We start from the raw sequence: 22439 nt of genomic DNA, 5'->3' as shown, positions 1-22439 counted from the left end.
AAGGGCTCCTTTGAAGTGACAACAGGAAAATACACTAAATTTTTGTTAATTATGGCAAGTAGAGGATGCTTAGGATAATGGTTATCAATTACATTGGGAAACGAGCAAACAAGAATTGCCCACATATCCACTGTGGCTGCTAAAATTTCAACTTGCTCACGGGTTTATGGAATAATTAATTTATCTGGAAATTTTGCAAAGTGCATCAAACAATACTTTATACCCAAAATTGCCTGCTTAGACACTAATTCAGGAAAATATTGAACAGTTTTTGCTCCCACAGAATTGCTGTGGAGCCACCATAAGGGGCCATTTTGCCAAAGAACCCCCGTGGGATAATTTTTTGTTTTTAATATACATAAATCGATAGGTAATTTTAAATCAACCCGTGAAAGTTGAGCCCTAGACAAAGCTGCCTCAACCTTTTGTAGGGAATTTAGTGCTAAAGGTGTTAGGGATCTAGAGGAGGTGACTTCAGGGTCGCCCTCCAAAATGGCAAATAAAGGTAACAACTCTGACCGAGGGAGATTAAGAAACCCCCTTATCCAATTAATATCTCCTGCCAATTGCTGAAAATCATTAAGTGTTTTGAGATGACCAGTTCGAATGGAAAGTTTTTGTGGTTTAAACTCAGTAGGAGAAACAATGGTTCCCAGAAATTGAACAACACTAGTCTGTTGAAACTTCTCAGGGGCAATAATCAGTCCTTTATCAGCTAAGGTCTCCGTTATCCGCTCAAACACTTTATGAAGAGTCTCTACCGAGGGAGCAGCCAACAAGATATCATCCATATAATGGACAATCCATACTTTTGGAAATTTTTTCCTGACAGGGGTTAATGCAGCCCCTATGAACAATTGACAAATTGTTGGGCTATTAGCCATCCCTTGGGGGAGAACTTTCCACTGATAGCGAGCATCCGGGGTTTCATGATTAACAGAGGGCAAAGTAAAGGCAAAGCGCTCCCTATCCTTTTCATAAAGAGGTATGGAAAAAAAGCAATCCTTAATATCTAAAGCTAAAACAGGCCACTCTCGAGGTAACACAGAGAGCAATGGAAGTCCCCTTTGGATGGGTCCCATAATTTGCATCTGGGCATTTACTGCTCTAAGGTCATGTAATAATCTCCATTTTCCGGAGGCCTTTCTAATCACAAAATTGGGGTATTCCAAGATGACACTGAAAGCTCAACATGCCCCAGCTGCAGCTGTTCCTGGACAAGAGTTTGAGCCACTTCCAATTTTTCTCGAGAGAGGGGCCACTGAGGAACCCACACCGCCTTTTGTGTTAACCAAGGTATGGGTATCCCACCTTCAGTGGAAGCTTTGTTTTCAGAGGCCCCTAAGAAAAACCCAAACCCTTCCTGTCCTGTTTAGGAAGTGGCTCTATCGGCTCCTTGCGTCCTTGGAGACGCAGACCAAGCCCCAAGGCTGGCACAAATCCTTGCTGTTTCATCATATTCTGACTGGCCTCAGAATAATCATTAGTTAAAGTTAGCTTTAGCTGTTGCTGCACATCTCTTCCCCAAAGATTGACAGGGACGTCTACCACAAATGGCTGCATTTTTCCAACTTGGCCTTCGTCTGTTCTCCAAGTCAATTCTTTTGCACTTAACTGTGGGGCATCGGCATAGCCCAGCCCTTGTAAGGTCTGGGAGGATTTCTGAGTTGGCCATTGCTTTGGCCACTCCCCTCTTTGGATGATGCTTCTATCTGCCCCTGTATCCACCAGTCCCTCAAATCTTCTCCCTTCCACTTGGAGAGTTAGCATGGGTCTTTGGTCTAAAGTTATGGACAGGCATGTAAGGTCGACTCCAGTGGAGCCTAGCCCTTTATCTTCTCTCTCTATCTCCTTAGCAGGGAAGTTGCCATGAAGAGAAGGCAAAAGCAGGAGCTGTGCGATTCTATCCCCGGGAGAAATGGACACCACTCCATGGGGGACATGGCAGAGGACTATCCCCGTATAGTCAGGGTCAATCACTCCCGGGAAAATTATTAATCCTCTCATTGTGGAGGAGGAGCGTCCTAAAACTATTCCTACAGTGCCTTCATCTAGGGGTCCTCTCATGTCTGTCTCCACAATCTGTACACCCATCTGCTGTGTTAATACCCGTCCGGAGGTGGCACAGAGGTCCAACCCTGCGGAGCCTGAGGTTGTTCTCTTTGGCTGGGAGGTTGTTGCGGGTGCTGTCCGGGACCCAGAGTCTGAAATGCCCCATAAATTTTCGGGCCCTGGGGACGAGGACCCTCCTTCCCGTTTTTTGGCTCTGGTTCAGAATCAGTGTTTTGAGTAATTTGGGGGATAAAATGTCCATTGATGTCTCTAACTGACCTGCACTCGTTGACCCAATGCTTTCCCTTTTTACAACGAGGACACACTGCTGGAGTCCTTGGCTGCATGGGTATGTTTTGCGCAGGACCACCATTTTGTGGGCACTGTTGTCTAAAATGTCCCAACTGACCACACCGGAAACACCCTTTCCCTTTACTATCTTTTGTGGCCCCGGCAGCCGACAAGACAGCAGCCGCCAGCCCCGCATTGGTCAGGGGGCCACCTACTTCTCTGCAGGCTTTTAACCAAGTTTCTAGGCTTTGAATTCTTACTGGGGTAATTGCCCTCTGACATTCCTTGGTGCTTTGTTCAAAAATGATTTGCTGTACAAATGGCATGGCTGTTTCCAGATTTCCTAACACCCGCTCGGCTGTCTCTAGCATACGGGCAACAAAATCAGAAAATGGCTCATTAGGGGCCTGCATGATTTTTGTTAGATTGCCAGCCATCTCTCCCTTGTTTGGGAGGGCCCGCCAGGACTTGTAAAAGATCTCGTTTACCTGGCGGTATACTTCAAAGGTATATCCTGTCTGGTCTACCGTGTAGGGTCCCTGCCCGAGAAGCATATCTACGGTCCAGTCCGGGTACCCGTCACGGACATTTTGTCTGTATTGGGCTTGAGCCTTGTCTTGAACAATAGACCGGAAATCGAGGAACTGCCCATGATTGAGACAGGTACGGGCTACCTCAAACCAGTCCGTGGGCGTCATAGCATTGACGGTCAGTCTTCGGAGCAGGGCAGTGGTATAATTAGCCGTCACTCCATAAGTCTGGACTGCCTCAACTAAATCCTTAAGCTGGAAGTAGGAAACCGGCTCAAAATTTCTTTCATTAGTAATTGGATTTTCAAAAACTGGAAAAGCGGCTGCTAACTGCGACCAGGTGCTTCCTTTTATAAAGTGACTCTGCACCGTTGGCGGGCACGGCAGGGGGGCCGACGGGTGAGGGCCAGCTCCGTTTCCTCTTCCTGGCTGCTGCGGTACTCCCACCCCTAGGGGGCACCACCCCCCATATCTGTCTGCCTCATACTCAAGACTCAGCCTCTTCTAAGTCTTCACTATCAGCTGGATCGAGCTGCTCTCCCTCCTCCTCTAACATTTCTTCCTCTGAGTCACTCACAAGATCACTGCATTCTTGGTCCCGCCCTTCCACATGTAGGGCTGAGAACCGGTTTGCTTTTAAAGAAGGGCATAGGGGTCTCCTTGAGACCCCCTCTTCCCTAAGACCCTTCTCCTTTTGTGAGGGCTGCAGTCCCTCCTGCTTTAATTCTTTAGGATCCTTTTGTCTTTTTTCCCTTTTTCTTTTAGGTCTATTTTCCTCCCCTTTACTGGATGCTGACTCTGATAGACTATCCTGATGCCATGTTAGTACTTTGCATCCTTCCTGGATTAAATCAAACCCTACCTCCTCGAGGCAAGTGCGCATCATCAAAAAGACAAGCCACAAGGGAAGAAGCAATGCAAGCAAACAATAAATATCTAAATCTACAGTGAACAGCATACCGGGGGATACTTACTGACGTCCCCTCTCCGCGTTTTGAGTTCTGGCTCCTGTTCGGCCTCTCGCGCGGGTCCCGGGTTTTGGCACCACTTGCGGCGAACGCCTTCTCGGCCAGCGAGAAAAAAAGACCACCACACCAGGAGTCTTCTCAGATCACGCTTTATTGGAGAGCCTTTCAATTGATGGGAGAGCTTGAGCGCGAGAGAGTGTGCACCCAAAACATGGCCGCTTATATAGGGAATAGGAACACGGGTCTTTCTATCATTGGTCATCTGCCTTTCACCGTCACCAGGTGCCACGGGATTGGCTGGGGACTCTACGTGGCTCGCGCACGCGCAAAGCCCAGGACCCACCGTCCCGCCAAGCACTGTCTAATATGGACCTCAAAGCTGCAAGGGAGTGGGCGGCGCCTTGTAATGGCGTTCGCCCCGGCTCCCTGCATCTATTGTATATGCTTTAGGATTAAAGGGAAGTCTCCAATAGCCATACACTCTTTCTGCTCTAGCCGTGCCTACAGCTTCTTGTAAATCTCTTACAAACAATTCCTTCTGCTGAAGTGACGTCATGAAACCCCCAATACATTTATATTTCCATATGACTTGTCTAATAGCATCCATAAGAGGGGCTTTTAGGGTAGCACTTAACTCTGGTGAGTTAGTCATGTTCTCAGGACACTCATCAGATGTTGGAGTCGTCAACACTTCCAAGAAAGAGCCTTGAATAAAGGAACGTTGAGCATGAGTAAGTAGAACAAGCAGCAGGAACAGTAAAATATTAATAGGCACTCCTATACAGCAAAGAAAAGAAAAACAGGAACACATCTTTCCCAGGGGCTTGCCAGCCTTTTCAGGAGGTAGGCCTCTTTGAAGCCCAATTCTCAGATCTGAAAGCAGGTTTCCCATGCTAAGCAGACTCCACCGGAGTACGTGTGGCAGTTTTCTTTCTTATTTTCTTGACCAATAAATCAGCAAGACCTCAGTCAGCATTTCTCACATAGGACTTTTCAAATGGGTTGGTTAAATAATGACATGAGCTCCAGTCTTCTGAGGACTCACTCATCTGCTTAGGAATTGATGCAAGCTGTTGGAAAATAGCTCAAAGAAGGATGCCATTTAAAGCCTTATAACGTTATTCTTTACCAGAGTATTCTCCAGCTACTTTGGTTGTTGAGAATGTCTACAAGAGCAAGCATTCTGTGGGAAACAGGGAGACACCTTATGACCATTACTTAATGAGATTTCCAAGTGGCTTGCTATCACTTGTACTGCATTTTGCAAGTCGAATCTGTGAAAACCTATCAGTTTTAAGAGATAAGAGGAGTGGTAAAAATACTTCTAGAGAAAAATGCATCTTCAACATATTTGGTTCCAAGCATTCCGTCTAAGGCATATTCATCAAGTAGTGAAACTTTTGTTGGCTGTAACTATGTGTCTTTCTCCAGGTATACATGTGTGTATGTATGTGTGTATTCATGTGTATAGGAGCATACATGTGTACATATATAAGGGCATATACACACATATATGCAAATATAAAAAATATACATACATAATATATGTGCGTATATATCAGCTGTTCAGTGATTTAATCTATAGTTCCTGCACATTGTCATTCACACAAAGTGTACATGATAAACTGCTCTGAGGATCTTTGCTCTATGATGGTTATCCTTTGTACTCACTTCTGCCACTACTTTGTTTTTCATCCCTGTGAACAGGGATGAAAATCTATCCATAGGATAGCTTTATTTTCATTACATGTATTTACTTACTGATAATAAAAGAAATGGGTTATTTATAAAAGAAAAAATATCTTTTAGGTAAAAGGATAAAGTATCTTATCCATCCCCATGATTCCTATGAGATAAAATTTATAATAATAGTAAAAGTGAAAAGGAATTTTTAGATCTGTTGTTTTGCCATTTAGCATTGCAAAGAATAATATCACATCACTGCTATAACTCTTAAAGAATGCCATTGTAACTGATGGTCCCTATCATGTTCTCCCAAAACCAGTGGATCCTGAAAGATAATAGTACACCAGCAGAAATGCTAAGTAGCAGACATGGAGCATGAACGAGAAAGCAAGTGAATGAGATAGAGTGAAAGATAGAGAGAAATATCATAATACTGAAAGTGCATAACAGATAAATAAGAGCTGTATGAGAATATTCATACAGCTATTTTTAGATTCTACATGTACATTTGAAGGTATTTAATGTACAATAACCCACCAACATAAAATATAAAGTGCTTTTGATAAAAAACTAAAAATTACTCAAGAAATTATAACTGCAAAAACAATTTTCACAGATGCAATCTCTCAGAGATATTTCATGACTTTGAGAATAATAAAGTGGCTGAAGTTAATATAAATTTAGTAGTATGATAATTCACAAAAATATAAAAAGATATTCATATATTTCAATATATAACCCAAAGTTAAAACAAATGTTCTTTAGATGATTTTTTAAAACACAGTTTCTCAGGAACTGGGAAAGTGGCTCAATGGTATAGTGCTTGTCTTGCATGCATGAGGCCCTGAGTTTGATTCCTCTGTACCACATATCAGAAAAAGATGGAAGTGGTGCTGTGACAAAAGTGGTAACGCTAGCCTTGAGCTGAGTAGCTGAGGGACAGCACACATGCTCTAGATTTCAAACCTCATGACCAACAAAAACAGAAACAAAACAAAATACAGTCTCTCATTTTTGTAGCCTCAACTCTGTAATACGTCTGCTTCACCCTAGGGCTAAGATTTTAGGTGTGGACATTTATCAACACTCCTGATTCAGATTCTACTTGATAAAATTTTTAATCAATATTTTGTTCTTAAATTTGCTATTTGTAAACTCACATGCACCTATAAAAATGGTTGACCATCCCAGTAACTTTCTCAAAGTACCTCCAAAAGACAATTTACAAAACTTTGTATTATATTACTACAAGGAAAACAATGCTACAAATAAATAAAAACAACAATTAAATATTCATGATTAATAAAATGAAAAATAAACCAGTTACGTGTTTCCAGTATTTGAAGTGTACTACATATTAGATTTTACTATATTCTCATATTCCTGTACATTTAAAACTGGCTAAGATTATGATGTTCAACAAGAGTTTTATAGGCTATGAGTAGTCTTTAAAGTTACCCACTAAGATGACTATTTATGGCTCATCTCGTCATTTGTATATGGCTTATATCTTCACTTGTTGCTCGCTAACATATAAAGTAAGGAAGCTCTAAATTGTAGTTAACAAATTCTTAACTCTTTACTCTGCTTCTTTAAACAAAGACTTTGCAACTTCTCATTAGTAAAGTTTCTATAAATTCTGAAATATAAATACTTAGTAATATATGTCTGCTACCATAAATCTTAACTACTTCATGGAAAATTTTTATGACCTGCCAAACAGTCCCTATTTTGGCATATTTAAGCAAATTCCCAAAATTAAACCCATTTAAAGCATTAGAACTTTAACAACCTTAACCCTTGCTGCAATGTTCATTATGACAGGTGCCTTGTAGAGAATAATTGAACTCCTCCTTCTACACATCTCTTGAACCACAAATATTTGGAATTACTTTGTTTTTGATATATCAATTTTGAGTTTCTTCTTAAATATGTGCTTATGTAAGAAATAAATATTTCATGACCATTCTTTTGCATTTACTTTTTGTTGAAGTGTCTAATTTAAGAAAATCAATTACACTTTATATATAAAAAAAAGTTCTGTGCTCAATTTGGCAGCACATACCCTAAACCTGGAATGATACAGAGATGATGAGCATAGCTCCTTCGAAGGATGACACACAAATTCCTGAAGCGTTCAATATTTTTACAATGACAGACGCTGGAGGGAATGTGGCCAGAAGTAAACACTACTGAATTCTTGGTGAGAGTGTAAACTTGTCAACCCCTTTGAAAAGCAGAACGGAGGTTCTTCAAAAGATTCCACATAGAGATCCTCTATGACGCAGCAATCCTTCTTTTGGGCATTCACCCAAATGATCAGAAACAAGACCATACTAAAACTACAAGCACAACTATGTTTATTGCAGCATTATTTACCATAGGTAAGATATGGAACCAACCCGATGCCCCTCAGTACATGAATGGATCAAGAAAATGTGTGTGTGTGTGTGTGTGTGTGTGTGTGTGTGTGTGTGTGTGTGTGTAACTGTGACCCCTCTGTACAGTACTTTTACAACTAAAAACATATAAAAATGTTCTGAGATGGAAGAGTTTATTCCCACAATTTTATCCATATAATATTGTTAACAAAGCAGATTTTTAAATACTACGTAGAATGTGATATGTATTACAGAAACCATTACATGTAATGAGCAACCAGAAATAATGTTATCAATTGAATATGCACTGCTTCCAAGGAAGCCAGATGGATAATTTCTCATGCTCTAAATCAAACTGGTGATCTTATGTCTTGATAGTGTAAAAATATCAGGGACAGAATAATGAAGGAATTACAACTGAGGTGAAATCCATATGAAAATATACAAACCTGATAAAACATATAAGTATCTGAGCAGTATATTGTGTTTTAAATCATTTACGCTACATTGTAAAGATAATGAAGACCTATTAGAATGAATTAACTTTTTGATATCCTATCGTAGCTCCTTAGAAGGATGAACTCTTTCCTCATTCTTGTAGAGGCTTCATCAGATGAGAGGAACTGTATTTTTTTGTTTGCTTCCTTCCATTTATTCTTCACTCTGAAATATGAGCTACATGATACTGAAATACACCAAGGAAAATTAAACACACAGGCTTTGGAAATATCAATCAATGTAAAATAAATAAAATACGTATAACCTTGTAAAAGGTCTAAATAAATTAATTTATATAATCTCAAGTGTAAACAGAAAATGATTTAAGCAATGTCACGTAATTGAAAAATGATAATTTTTAGGAGATACTTAATTTTTTCTTTTCTACTACATTGAATTAATTATTGATTTTGTATAGAGAGATTAAAGATGAGATTAACAAGAAACTTGCTTAAAACTGGGCACAAATTCTGAATAGACATGTATTCCAAAATCCATGAAAATCGCCAGTGGGTTTACAAAGTTGTGTTTAATGCTACTTCTATGCTGGCTTAAGCTTTGGGAACAGAAGTCATTAGAGAAATGCAATTCAAAATTACTATGATACTCCTTCATAACTATTACAACTCTTATTTTAAAAAAATCAAAGGAACCAGTTGTGGTGGGACTCAATTTGTCCTAGAAACCCTCTAAGGAGAGAGCAAGATGAGGCATTGGCTTAAGTGAGCTGCTCAATGTCTGCCATCCCCAAAAGAAAAACATTGGAGTGAAGCTCAAGGCCATAATGTCTTTGGGCTTGGGTCCTTCCCTTGACGATAGCATCTGCAAGTTGATCTGCCTGAGATTATACCTGAGGTGTGCCCCCAGGGGAGTGTGAACCCACTCTAATGGGTCCCCCCTTTGAATTAAAACTGCAGAAATCAATGTAACACCTCCAAACCACCAAAGGGAAATGGGCTCAAAAATAGAATTCCTCTTCAGGAAAACTTCATCCAGGGCTTTTTGGAACTGCAAAAATATTGCCCAATGGCTGTCTGTAATTGTAATAACTTCTTGGTGCATCCTGCCTTTTAGTAGGGCAAATAAGGCACACACTATCTTTAGGGACAGGCACCCATGGCAACAGCCAATTGATTTCCCCTAAAAGGCTCTGAAGTTGGGTTAAGGTCAGAGAGGTTGGAATATCCAGCAAAGGCTTAAGGAGACTGTCCTGAGTCAAGGTAAGGTGGAACCAGAGCACCTTAAAAGGAGGTAACTTTTGAATCATATTGAGTGCTATGGTGAAGCCCCCCTTTCTTAATATGGTGTGAACCTGGGCCAGAAGGCCCTCCAGTTGTCCTAGGTCTTGGTGCCCCACGATTATATCATCCGGGTAGGCAAACACAAGGGAGGTATCTGAACCCAACACAGGCCCTAGAAGTGTGGACAAGTATTGTTGGCAAAAGGCCAGGTTATTTGCCATTCCCTCTGGCAGCACCATCCATTCAAACCTCCAATCAGGCAGGGAAAACTTAAGAGAAGGGATGGAGAAAGCAAACTTTTTGCAGTCATCCGGATGCAGGAGGATTGAAAAAAACAATCTTTAATATCAATCACACCGAGGTATATTGTGAAGGTATAGCAGGAGTCCAGGGCATACCTCTTAGGGATGCCTACTAGCTCCATCCTTTCATTTACCTTTCATAGATCTTGGAGCACACACCTAGCCCCAGAGGCCTTTTGAATAACAAATATGGGTGTGTTCCAAGGACTCATAGAAGGGCATATGTACCCAAGGTTTATCTCCACCAGAAGGTGGAGGGCTACAAGTTTAGGTTTTATCAATGGCCACCACTCCACCCAGGTAGGGCTTCCTATCTAAATCAAACTTGGATCCACAATTCTTTTTCCAATGGTATCCCTTAGTGCCCCTGGGTCAGGGTGTAGGGGGAGGTTAGGACCCCTCGGGCCAGTTGGCAGAGGATTGTTGTGAATAGTCCCTCTTAAAGTGCCTCTCCTGCCCACATTTAAAACAAGTCCCTCTCCCCGATGGTCTTGGGGTTCCTTGGCCCTGGGCTGCCAGTGCCTGAGTAATAGCCACAGTCATTGCAGATGTCTGAGCATGTAAAGCTAAAGCTTATGATTGGGACTGGTGCTGTTGCATTCCCACATTCTGTGAGGCCACCAGCCATCTTCTCAGAAAACAATCTCTCAATCCCATGCAGGCCATGTGGTGGTCTGCATTCATCTCTTCCCAGACCAGCAGCTTTACAAACTGATCTTGGAGGTTCCCTGCTGGCAGCTTGTGGTTAATACTCTGTTCAACTCCATCTACAAACTCAACTAGAGGCTCACCAGGTTTTTGTGTAACTCCTGCTATAATTGACTCAGTGGGCCCATCATCCAGTTTGAACCATGTGGCAAGTCCTGCCTGCATCACCTGATCATGGTATGGGCCAGGTATTGCGGCATGTTGGATGCCAGTGGAGTACCATTCCCCATCCCTTTTAACATGGTATAAGTAATAGGTATCACAGATTGAGCCTGCCAGTTATTCTCCACTCGCACTCTGCATTCCTCCTTAAAGAAAGCTCACCATTTAATAAACTGAGAACAAGTGAAAGTGAAGAAGGCTTTGGACACATCCAGCCAGTCCTTGGGGACACATGGGTGATAAGCAATGTCCTGTAATAAAGTCTGGGCCCAAGGAGAGTTTGGACCATCCTCCGGCACTGCCTTGTGGAGCTCTTTAAGATCTTTAGCTTCCCATGGATACCATTCCATGGGCCAGATTTACCAGATACACTTGGGGAAGCAAATCCTGTGGCCCAGGGTCCGGGGTCCTGGGTGGCCCTTCCTTTCCAGGGTAGGCCTCCAATTAGGTTACTTCCCCACCCCTCAACCCCTCCATGGAAGGTTGGTAGGGGTCCGAGTCTTGCAGGTCCTTCTCACAGGTTGCGTAGGACGCTGTACCTCTCCCTCAATCGGGGAAATAGGGTGGGGACCTAGGACCATCCGGGGAACCTGAGTCAGAGGGGGTAACTTTCACCCTCATTTTGATTTCCACTGTGCATGTTTCAGTGCATTCTTGGATGAATTTTACCCATTCCTTTTCCTTCTCACTTCTCAAGTCCTCCTTTATGCCTGCTAGGCCTAATGCTGCCTCTTCCTCTTACTTCTGTGAAATAGCATTACCCATACTAAGGGTTTCACTTACCCTGTGAGACTGCTTAGCCTCTGCCGGTATCTTTTCCTTTCAAGCCCCACATTGGGTGACAGATGTTGGGTCTTTGTCCATCCCACAAAAGACGGATGGGGTCCAAGGAAAGGTAAGTGCGGCTGCTCCCCTGTTCCGTGGCCTCACTTAGCCAGGGAGACAAACAGACACAGCAGTGAGTCAAGTGAAGCAGGAAATTCATTTATTAACTCAGAGCAAGCTCTTTTTTAAAGCAAAAAAGACCAGGTGTGCATGGGAGGGGAGGAAGAGGAACCTTATCATGCACCTAAGCTTCCACGGGATGGTTAGTCATGGAATGCAAAGCAAATTGGGCTCTTCCCACACAACTCCCCCTCAGCACCATCTTTACTGCCCATGTGCTCCACAATCAAAGACCTCGGAGTCAAAGCTGACACTCTAAAAAATTCAAAGGATGAAATAAGTGAAACCCTAGGTCTCCTTGGCACAGGCCAAAATTTTCTTAAAAGAGACACAGAAACACAACAAATTAAAGAAAGGTTGGACAAATGGGATTGCATAGAATTGCAGAGCTTCTGCATGGAAAAGGACATAGCTAGCAAGATCACCAGAAAGCCCACAGATTGGGAGAAGATCTTCACTAAACATACAATGGACAAGGGTCTCATATCTACAATATACCTGGAACTAAGAAAATTAAATGCCCCAACAATAAATCGTCAAAGAAACAACTGCCCAATAAATAAGTGGGCTATAGACTAACAGAGGAACTTTGCTGAAGAAGAAAGAAGGATGGCCAATAGACACATGAAGAAATGCTCAACTTCCCTAACCATAAGAGAAATGCCAAACAACATTGTGATACCACCTCACTCCAATTAGAATGGCTATAATGAAGAACTCTAATAACAACAGATGCTAGAGGGGATGTGGTCAGAAGGGAACCCTACTGCATTGTTGGTGGGAGTGTAAACTTGTTCAGCCACTTTGGATAGTAGTATGGAGGGTCCTCAAAAGACTCCACATAGTGCTCCCCTATGACCCACCAATCCCACTTTTGGGCATTTACCCAAATGATCACAAACAAGAGCACACTAATGGTACCAGCAAAGCTATGTTTATTGCAGCATTGTTTACCATAGCTCTAAGATTTGGAACCAACCCAGATGTCCCACCATAGATGAATGGACCAAGAAAATGTGGTATATATACACAATGGAATTCTATGCCTTCATCAGAAAGAATGGCATTGCCCATTTGTTAAGAAATGGAAAGACTTGGAAAAATTATATTAAGTGAAGTAAGCTGTGCCCAAACAAACATAGGTACCATGGTTTCCTTTATTTGCATAAACTAGTATGCCTGACACAAGCAGAAAAGGTCAGATAAGTTGATGGTAGGCGAAATAAACTCCAAGATAAGGAATCAAATGGTTTTTCTTTCTTGCAATTGTTTCTAGCATACTTATGAGATGATTTCTTTGTTGCTTTGTATGTCCTTCCCCCACGGTAAAACCCCTGCTTTCATTGTATTTGAGGTTGATATAATTTGTGGAGGGCTAAGGCAAAAACAAACTGTTTAAATAGGGATACAGCTGGACCCATTGCAACAATAAGATGCACAAGATGTTACATCAAAAAATCAACTTTACAATTTTGGCTGGGAGGTGGATTAGGAAGGAGGGTGATTTGAAGGGATTCGAAGGGGAAACAAAGGAGCAGGCAACAATGCTTGATAAGAAATATACTCATGAATGTTGAATGAAGACTGTGGAAATGAAGCTGGAGGTTGTCAATTTTTCATATAGATAGCAGTTTAGTGTTCTAGTGAACAGTCTTAGCCTAGAGAATCACACCAAGTGTGCTATCACTGTACAGAGAGTTTGGCCAGAGAGTAAAAATTGAGTCAATGAGACAGACCTGAGCACTTGCTTGCAGCTGTGCCAAGGCGGTGGTGGTGGCGGCCATAGCCACACTACATAAACACAGAGAGTCCGGGACAAAGGCACCAGACCCAGAGAGCTAGTGGATTCTACTCAACACCAGCAAGAACTGACAAGGAGCAAATATCTTCATCCTGCAGATCACAGACTAAAGATGACCACGGAACCAACACTCCAGCGTGAGTAGAACCCTGACATCCTCACTCCTTCTCAGGAAGCAAAGGAGGGAAGTCCACCTCTCCCCACCCCCAGCAGCAGAGATCTCCATTTTTGATACTGACAGAGGCCTGGCTGAGGAGCTACCAACAACTCAGGCCTTGGAAGAAAACTGGAGTCATTTAGCAGGTCACAGGAACCTGACCTGACATTCCAGGCGTAGCTCCACACAAGGGAAAGTCACCAAGCCCAAGCAGAGGATCCTCGGCCCCTACAGGTGTGGCTTTCTTCTGGGTAAACAGAGCCAGAGGCTGCCCCTCCCTACAGCAGCCTAGAAAAACAATTGAAATTCAGTATACATAAACCCTGAGAATGGCTGTAGGCTGGGCTTTGTGAGTATATCAGAAGCTATCCCCTCAGGGAAAAGCTACTGTTTGGTGAAAGGCCTCAACTCTACCCAGAACCTAGCCTCATCACACCATCTCCAAACTAGAAGAAACAGCCATCTCCTTCTTTGCCATCTCCTTCTTTTGTGATAATCAAAGCAGATCTCTCTCCCACTGAACTAGCGAGGAGGAGGATCACAAAATCCTGGGTAAAACAGAGCATTTTTCTGCCTGCTCAAACAAACTGACTTAAGTAACCAATCAAGACAGACCAGACAGTAACCACAAGCAGACCTGAGACTCCACAAAGAGATTCGTTAGGACACAAGGAAGATAAAAGATCTTCCCATGCACGCAGCCCCCCCCCTCCCCAATCAAAGAACTCTTTTTTATACCTTTTTTAATTTTTAATTTTTAAAAGTTTTAAAATTATATTTTAAAAATTGTTTTCTATTAATCTTTTTTGTCCTCGCATAATTTTTATTTTAGGTATGTGTGTGTGTGTGTGTGTGTGTGTGTGTGTGTGTGTGTGTGTGTGTGTGTGTGTGTGTGTGTCTGTGTGTGTCTGTGTGTGTGTGTGTGTCTGTGTGTCTGTGTGTGTCTGTGTGTCTGTGTGTGTCGGTGTGTGTTTTAATCTCTACTGAGTTTTTGGTCATTTTTTTCTTTTTTCTTTTTCTCTTCTTTTTTTTTCTTTTTCATTTTTTTCTTCCCTTTCTTCTTTTTGGGTGACTGAGTTGCTGTTTTGCTCATCCTCAGATACATACCTGTCATTGATTATTAGACTTTATCTCCCCTGTGTACATATTTAACCCAGAAATTTATTACTCAATTCAAAACCTCTTAGGCTTAAATTCTTTAAAAGTAGTATTATCTCCTTCTACCTTTATAATTTTAAGAACTTTTAATCATAATTTTTGTGTTTCACTTTTTGTATTTAAATTTTTGTTTTTCCATTTTCTCTTGTTTTTTTAAGTCTCTCAAATAATTCTGCCCAAGCTATTTCCCTCTCTGAAATTAGGACTTGGTCAAATACACTCTCTTTTTACCTACCACATCCCTCTAATCCTACTTTTCCCCACATTTCTCTCTAAACCTAATAACTTCTCGTTTGCAAAATTCTTCTTTTCTGTTCTTAACCCATTAGTACATAGTTGTTTGATGTTGAATAGATTGTATCTATGGAAGTATGGAGGTTCCTCTAATGACTTCACATTGATCTCCCCCATGACCCAGCAATCCCAATTTTTGGCATTTACCCAAATGGTAACAAACAAGACTATACTAAAGCTACCAACATAACTGTTTATTGCAGCATTCTTTAAGAGAGCTATGATGTGGAACCAATCCAGATGCCCCTCCGCAGATGAATGGATTAAGAAAATGTGGTATATATACACAATGGAATTAATTCTATGCCTCCATCAGAAAGGATGACATTGACCCATTTGTTAAGAACTGGAAATACTTGGGAAAAAGTATATTAAGTGAAGAAAGCCAGGCCCAAAGAAACATAGGTCCCATGGTTTCCCTTATTTGCAATAACTAGTGTATGTCTGAAACAAGCAGAAAAGGTCAGATAAGTTGATTTTACGTGAAATGAACCCCAATATAGATATTCGTATTTTTTTCCTTCTTGCATTTGTTTCAAACATATTCAAAAGATGATTGCTTTTTTGTGTTCTATGTCCCTCCCCCACGGTATAACCCCGGCTTTCATTGTATTTGATATTGATATAGTTTGTGGATGGGAAGGGCAAAAGCAAATAGGGATACCGGTGGGCCCATTGCAGCCATGAGATGTACAAGTCGTTATGCAGAAATTCGAACTTTACAACTTTGGGCAGGTCGGGGAGGGGCTGGGGGGTGGTGGAAGATATGAAGGGAAGGGGAAACCAAGGGGGAAGCAATAATGCTTGATAAAAATGTACTCATTACCTTTCCTCTGTAATTGTAACAACTCTGTATGGTATTTTCATGATAAAAAATTTTTAAAAAGGATGTAAAATATTTTGATTTTAAAACATTATATATATATGTATATGTATATATGTATGTATATATGTATATATATGAATATACATATATGTATATATATTCATTACCTTGCCCATGTAATAAAATCCCCTCTGTACGATATTTTCACAATAAATAAATTATCTGAAAAAAATGGTATCAGTCAATAGTGCATATAATTTTATTTTTCATTACAAACATAGAATGTAGTAAAAATTTTCTTAGCAATTACCCTGCACTAGGTTGTGGGCAGATTCTAATGGAAATAATATACTGTGTTTATGTAGAGAATTAGAGCATCCAAAATTTTAATATGCTTGTGGTCCTAAAACCAATACCTTGCTGATATTGTGTGACAAATACAACTTCCTATAAGTACAGAAGTTTTCCTTGTATCTTTTCAATTTATATTTTTATTGTAAAGTCCCTGTGCAGAGGGGTTACAGTTACGTAAGTAAGGTAATTAGTCCATTTCTTATTGAGCATTGTTACCCCCTCCTTTGTCTTTCCCCTACCATTCCGCCCCTTCATACCTCCCCAACATGTCGCTTCACCCCTCCCATAGAGTGTCTTGTATATTTCATTGTTACAATGTGGCAACCTGTGTCCTTTCCTTGTATCTTCAATGAAGAAATGCTGGCTTGATTTATGCTGATTCTACTGTTGTAGACACACCTAAAATCACTCGCCAAGTTCAGGAGTACAAAATGAAATGCATAGCAGAAACATTGGAACATTTCAGAGAAGATTAGCGTGGCTCATGTACAAGGATGACAGACAAATTTCTGAAGCATTCCATACTTTTACAACAGATGCTGGAGGGGATGTGGCCACCAGGAAACCATACTGCATTCTTGGTGGGAGTACAAAACTTGTTCAACCACTTTGGAAAGTAGTATGGAGGTTCCTCAAAAAACTCCACATAGAGCTCCCCTATGACCCAGCAATCCCACTTTGGGACATTTACCCAAATGATCACAAACAAGACCATACTAAAGCTACCAGCACAACTATGTTTATTGCTGCATTCTTTAAGATAGCTAATATATGGAACCAACCCCAATACCTTAGCAGATGAATGGATCAAGAAAATGTGGTATATATACACAATGGAATTCTATGCCTCCATCAGAAAGAATAACGTTGCCCCATTTGTTAGTAACTGGAAAGTCTTGGAAAAACATATTAAGTGAAGTAAGCCACGTCCAAATTAACATTGGTCCCATGGTTTCCCTAATTTTCAATAACTAATATTTGTCTGGGTTAAGAAGAAAAGGTCAAAAGCTATCTGCATATGACGAGATAGGATGATGTTAAGGGACATGAACCCCAAGATAGGGACACAAGTGGTTTTTTCTTTCTTGCTATTGTTTCTAACATACGTATAATGTGCGATGTGATTTTTTTGTTTCTTTATATGTTCCTGTCTCCTGCTATAACTCCTGTTTTCACTGTATTTGAAGTTGGTGCGCCTACATCTTCTATATACGCTCCTCTAATTTGTGGAGGGGAAAGAAAGAAAACAAAATGCTTAAATAGGGGTACAGGTTGACACATTGTAACCATGAGATACACAAGACACTATGTTGAAAAATGAACTTTACAATTTAGGTGGGGTAAGGGAGGAGGGTTGTGTACTTATGCAGCTGGGAGGGAAAGGATGGTAGGGGAAAAATAAAGGAGGAGGTAACATTTTTTTTTACCTTGCTCATTACCTTGCTCACGCAAATGTGACTCCTCTGTACATTATTTAGCTAATAACTAATATTATGAGGCAGACTGAAATGAGACTCCAGAGAAAGAGTCAGAAAGACTGATCAGAGAGACTAAAATTGGTCACACAAAGATTGGAAAATAGAATTCCTTGTAGAACATACAAATCATTGAAACCCTGCACATGTAAGGACAAGAGAGCAAAGTCCAGAAATGCACATTTTCTTAGAGGTCAGCTATTGAATTATCAATGGAAATATTTGTATTCTTAAATATTTGACCACATGTGAGAGAAGGCTGAAGAGAAATAAAATGCCATCACTCTGTTTGGACGTCCAATATCACACTAGGAAGTAATCAATCACTGATTTGTAATAAAAAGAGAAAACAATTATTCCAAATGGGGGTTTCATTTCTTTTCCTGTAACAGTTCTTGATTTAGATGCTAGCAATTACCATACAATTGATCCAGTACCACAGCTGAAATGATATTGACCGCAGTATTCCCACATGAAGGAAAAGAGAAAATTAACAGATATCTGAAAAAATGACTTGAGGATGAAATGTTCTAATAGTGATATCTGAGGTTTTGACACAGGTGAAGAAGTGGATTTTCTTTTCTAAAAAATCTCCATTTTTAGCCTGGTGACAGTGGCTTACATCTGTAATCCTAGCTACTCAGGAAGCTGAGATCTGAGGACTGCTATTCAAAGCCAGCCTGGGCAGGAAAGTCTGTGAGACTCTTATGTCCAGTTAACCACCAGAAAACCAGAAGTGGCATTGTGGCTCAAGAAGTAGAGCACTCACCTTGAGTTGAAGAGCTCAGGGACAGTGTCCAAGCCCAGACTTCAAACCCCTCGACCAACAACAACGAAAAATCTCCCTTTTCTTGGATTGCCTACATCTTTTCCTATCATTCAACAAAGAAGCCATTTTATCACCCACTAAATTTAAGTCCTAACCTAACTACTGCTAATAGAATGATTTGGTATCTTTTTTTTTTTTTTTCTGTCCATCATGCGACTTGAACTCTGGGCTTGGGCTCTGTCGTTGTCAACTACAAGACAAGGCGAGTGTTCTCCTGCTTGAGCCACAGTGCCACGTCCGGTTTTCTAGCAGTTTATTTGAGATGAGAGGCTCACAGACATTCCTGCCAACGCTGGCTTTGAACAGTGATTCTCAGATCTTAGTCCCCTGAGTAGCTATGATTACTGGCCTGAGTCACTAGCACCCGGCATGTTTTGGTATCTTATGGCAAATGGTTCATATTTGGGGGAAAAAAACAACTATGGTAACATTTTTTCCAGTCCTTAAACTCTGGGCCTGGGCCCTGAACATGGTTATGCTGGTAGCTTTCATGTGAGCTTGTTGGATTACTGCCCATGAGGGGAATTACTGAGTCTTAAAAGAGATCTCTGTTTAGTCTTTTCAGGAAACTCAGTACTGCATTCCACAGTGGTTGAACAAGTTTAATTTCCCACCAACAGTGTAATAGAGTTCCCAATTGGCTACATCCATGCCAGCATTTACTATTGTTAGTTTCTTGATAAACGTCATTCTATCTGGGACGAGGAATAATCTGTCTTGTTTACTTGTAGATTTGTGGGCACCTTCTAGCTACTATGAATGAATCCATGAAACCTATATTGCTCGGAGTCTGCATTCCTTTCTCTTTTCTCTTAGTATCATTTTCCCCAACCTTTCATTTTCCTTAAGACTAGTGAAAAGTCATCTTTTCAGATGAGTGAATAGAATTCCATTATGTGTGTGTGTGTGTGTGTGTGTGTGTGTGTGTGTGTGTGTGTGTGTAAGATGAATATAGGCCCATGAGTTCATTTCTAAGTCTTCTGTTTCATCTGTAATTTAGTAGTTCCATACTAAAGTTGAATTGTTTTCTCTACTGAATTGAAGAATATTGTTGGGATTTTGATGAGTATTGCATTTTCAATTTTTGTGGTTCAGTATTGCAGTTTTTGCCATGTTAATTTTTTTCAGGCTTCATGATCATATGTATATTATGTTCAGAAAACACACATTGCAATTTTGAACAAACAGAAGGAAAAGTGTCTGGCAGTAGTTCCAGAAAATTTACCCTCTTAGGCTGCAGGAAGCCTGTCTCCCCCTAGGCCTTTTACTATTATTATTACTACTAATTATTATTATTATTATCTTTAAGTAGTTGTTCAAAGCAGTTTATGAATACAACACATCTTGATTAATGTCACTGCTTTTTAAACTAGAAATATTCTTTTTTATTTAGTTACAAGAGTTTTCAGATTCAATTCTTTTTAAGAATCTTAACAACTAGGTTATGAATAGCCTTTTATAATTACCAAGTCTATTTTTGTCCTTGGCCTAGGCAAGTTCGACATAAGTCATCCAGCCCCCACCTCATCATTAGAGAATGAATGATATTTCCAAATGCCTGAGAAGTATAGCATGCTTTTATTTTCTTACTTTTTAAAATAGGACTTGAACCAAGGACCAGGGCATTCTCCCTTTGCTTCTTCACTCAAGACTATAATTCTAACACTGGAGTTACACCTCCACTTATGCTTTCTGGTGGTTAACCAGAAATAAGTTTCCTGAACTTTCCTGCCCCAGCTGGCTTCAAACTATGAGCCTCAGATCTCAGGCTTCTGAATAGCTAAGATTATAGGCATGAACAACTGATGCTCAGCCTTTGTTTTTGTTTTTTTATTGTGATTAAGTGATTACATAATTTCCCAAATTTCAAACTATTGTGGGATCGTGATGCTCAGTTAAACTCACAAACACATTCTATCTTTCCTGGAGCAAATTGTCTATCATGGTCTATAACATTTATGAGTTCTATGAGCTTTGCAATACAGTTATTTCTTCCACATTGGGTGGTATGTACATTTCTTTTGTTTTGCATAGCATCAGCTGTTCCCTCTTTCTCATTTGTTCCCTCCCTCCCATTGCTGCCATTAAGTTGCTTAGTTCATTTTGGTCAATGTCCTGTGCAGCTAATTGGTCCCGTTGTTGTATGTTTTTCCCTGATTCACTCTAGTTCTGTGTTGTCTTCCTGGATCCCCTTCAGTGTACATATATATACCATACATGTGATCAGCAGCATGGAGTTATTTACTTGTGATTCAACCAGATGAGTGGAAGCTCTCTGTTTCTTAAGTCCTGTTAATTTTGTCATATCACTTACCATTTTGGATTTAACATCCACTTATCAGGGAGACCATGTACCATTTGTCTCTTTGATCTTGGCTTACTTCGCTCAACATGATTTCTTCTAACTCCATCCATTTCCATGCAAATGCCATTATTATTTTGTCCTTTCTAATGTCTGCATAATATTCCATTGTGTATAGATACCACAATTTTTGGATCCATTCATCTATGATGGGACATCTGGGTTTTTTCCATATCCTGGCTATTGTGAACAATGCTGCAATAAACATGGAGGTGCATGTGTCCTTGTATACTGGTTCCTGTTGTTCAGGATAGATGCCTAGAAGTGGTATGACTGGGTCCTATAGGAGGTCAATAATTAGCTTTTTGAGGAACCTCCAGACTGCTTTCCAAAGAGGTTGTATAAGTGTACATTCCCACCAGCAGTGTAATAGGGTTCCTCTTTCTCTGTATCTCCTCCAGCATTTGTCGTTGGCTGACTTGTGGGCCATTCTGCCTGGGGTAAGGTAGTATCTCAGGGTTGTCTTTATTTGCATTTCCTTCACAACCAGGGATGCTGAACATTTCCTCATGTGTTTCTTTGTCATTTTTATCTCCTCATCTGAGAAGTCTCTTTAGTTCCCTTGCCCATTTAGTAATTTTTTTGTTAGTCTTGGGAGAGATCAGTTTCTTGAATTCCCTGTATATACTGGATATTAACCCATTGTCTGTTATATTGCTGGTAAATATTTTATCTCAATTAGTTGGTTGTCTTTCTAGCACGGTTGTGATAGCTTTAGCTGTTCAGAAGCTTTTTATTTTAAGGTAGTCCCATTTGAAGAGTCTCTCTCCAATTTGTTGTGACCCTGGGACTCTGTGCAGGAAGTTCCTTCCTGTGCCTATAAGTTCAAGTGTCCCTTTTACTCTGTCCTGCAGTAGTTTCACAGATTCAGGTTTGATGTTAAGGTCTTTAATACATTTTGAGTTGATGTTGGTGCATGGTGATAGGCTGGGGCCCACTTTTAGTCTTCTGCATGTGGCCGCCCATTTTTCCCAGCACAAGTGGTTGAAGAGGCTGTGTTTCTTCCATTGTATGTCTTTTGTTCCTTTGTCAAATATCAGCTGACTGTAGGCATGTGTATTTATTTCTGGATATTCTATTCTATTCTACTTGTCTTCAGGTTTTTGTGCCAGTAACATGCAGTCTTTGTTATTATAATTCTATAGTTATGTTTGAAGTTCGGCATGCATATCTCTCCCATGTTGTCTTTATTTCCTAGAACTGTTTTGGATATTCTAGTTCTTTTGTTATTCCATATGAAATTTGGGACTGTTTTCTGTATTTCACAGATGTACATCTTTGGTATTTTAATAGGAATTGCATTGAATTTGTATATAAATTTTTGCAGTATTGCCATTTTCACTATATTAAGTCTGTCTATCCAAGAGCATAGGAAGTTTTTCCATTTCCTAGTGTCTTCTGTAATTTTTTCTATAACTT

The 22439-nt window shown here is 40.5% G+C and overlaps 2 non-coding genes across 2 annotated transcripts; both read left to right on the top strand.

Moving 5' to 3' along the window:
* The first annotated feature begins 7569 nt into the window (after positions 1 to 7569).
* Positions 7570 to 7675, top strand: LOC138824155 (U6 spliceosomal RNA). Its single transcript, XR_011371029.1, has one exon. It is a non-coding gene; the product is annotated as a U6 spliceosomal RNA (small nuclear RNA).
* A 9104-nt stretch (positions 7676 to 16779) lies between these two features.
* LOC138824157 (U6 spliceosomal RNA) lies at positions 16780 to 16883 on the top strand. Its single transcript, XR_011371030.1, has one exon. It is a non-coding gene; the product is annotated as a U6 spliceosomal RNA (small nuclear RNA).
* The last annotated feature ends 5556 nt before the right edge of the window (positions 16884 to 22439 follow it).

Source organism: Dipodomys merriami, unplaced genomic scaffold (assembly GCF_024711535.1).
Source record: "Dipodomys merriami isolate MVZ:Mamm:240054 unplaced genomic scaffold, mDipMer1.0.p SCAF_1274, whole genome shotgun sequence".
Taxonomy (NCBI): Eukaryota; Metazoa; Chordata; class Mammalia; order Rodentia; family Heteromyidae; genus Dipodomys; species Dipodomys merriami.
The sequence above is the reverse complement of the archived record's forward strand: the minus strand, read 5'-3'. Positions and strand labels throughout refer to the sequence as shown.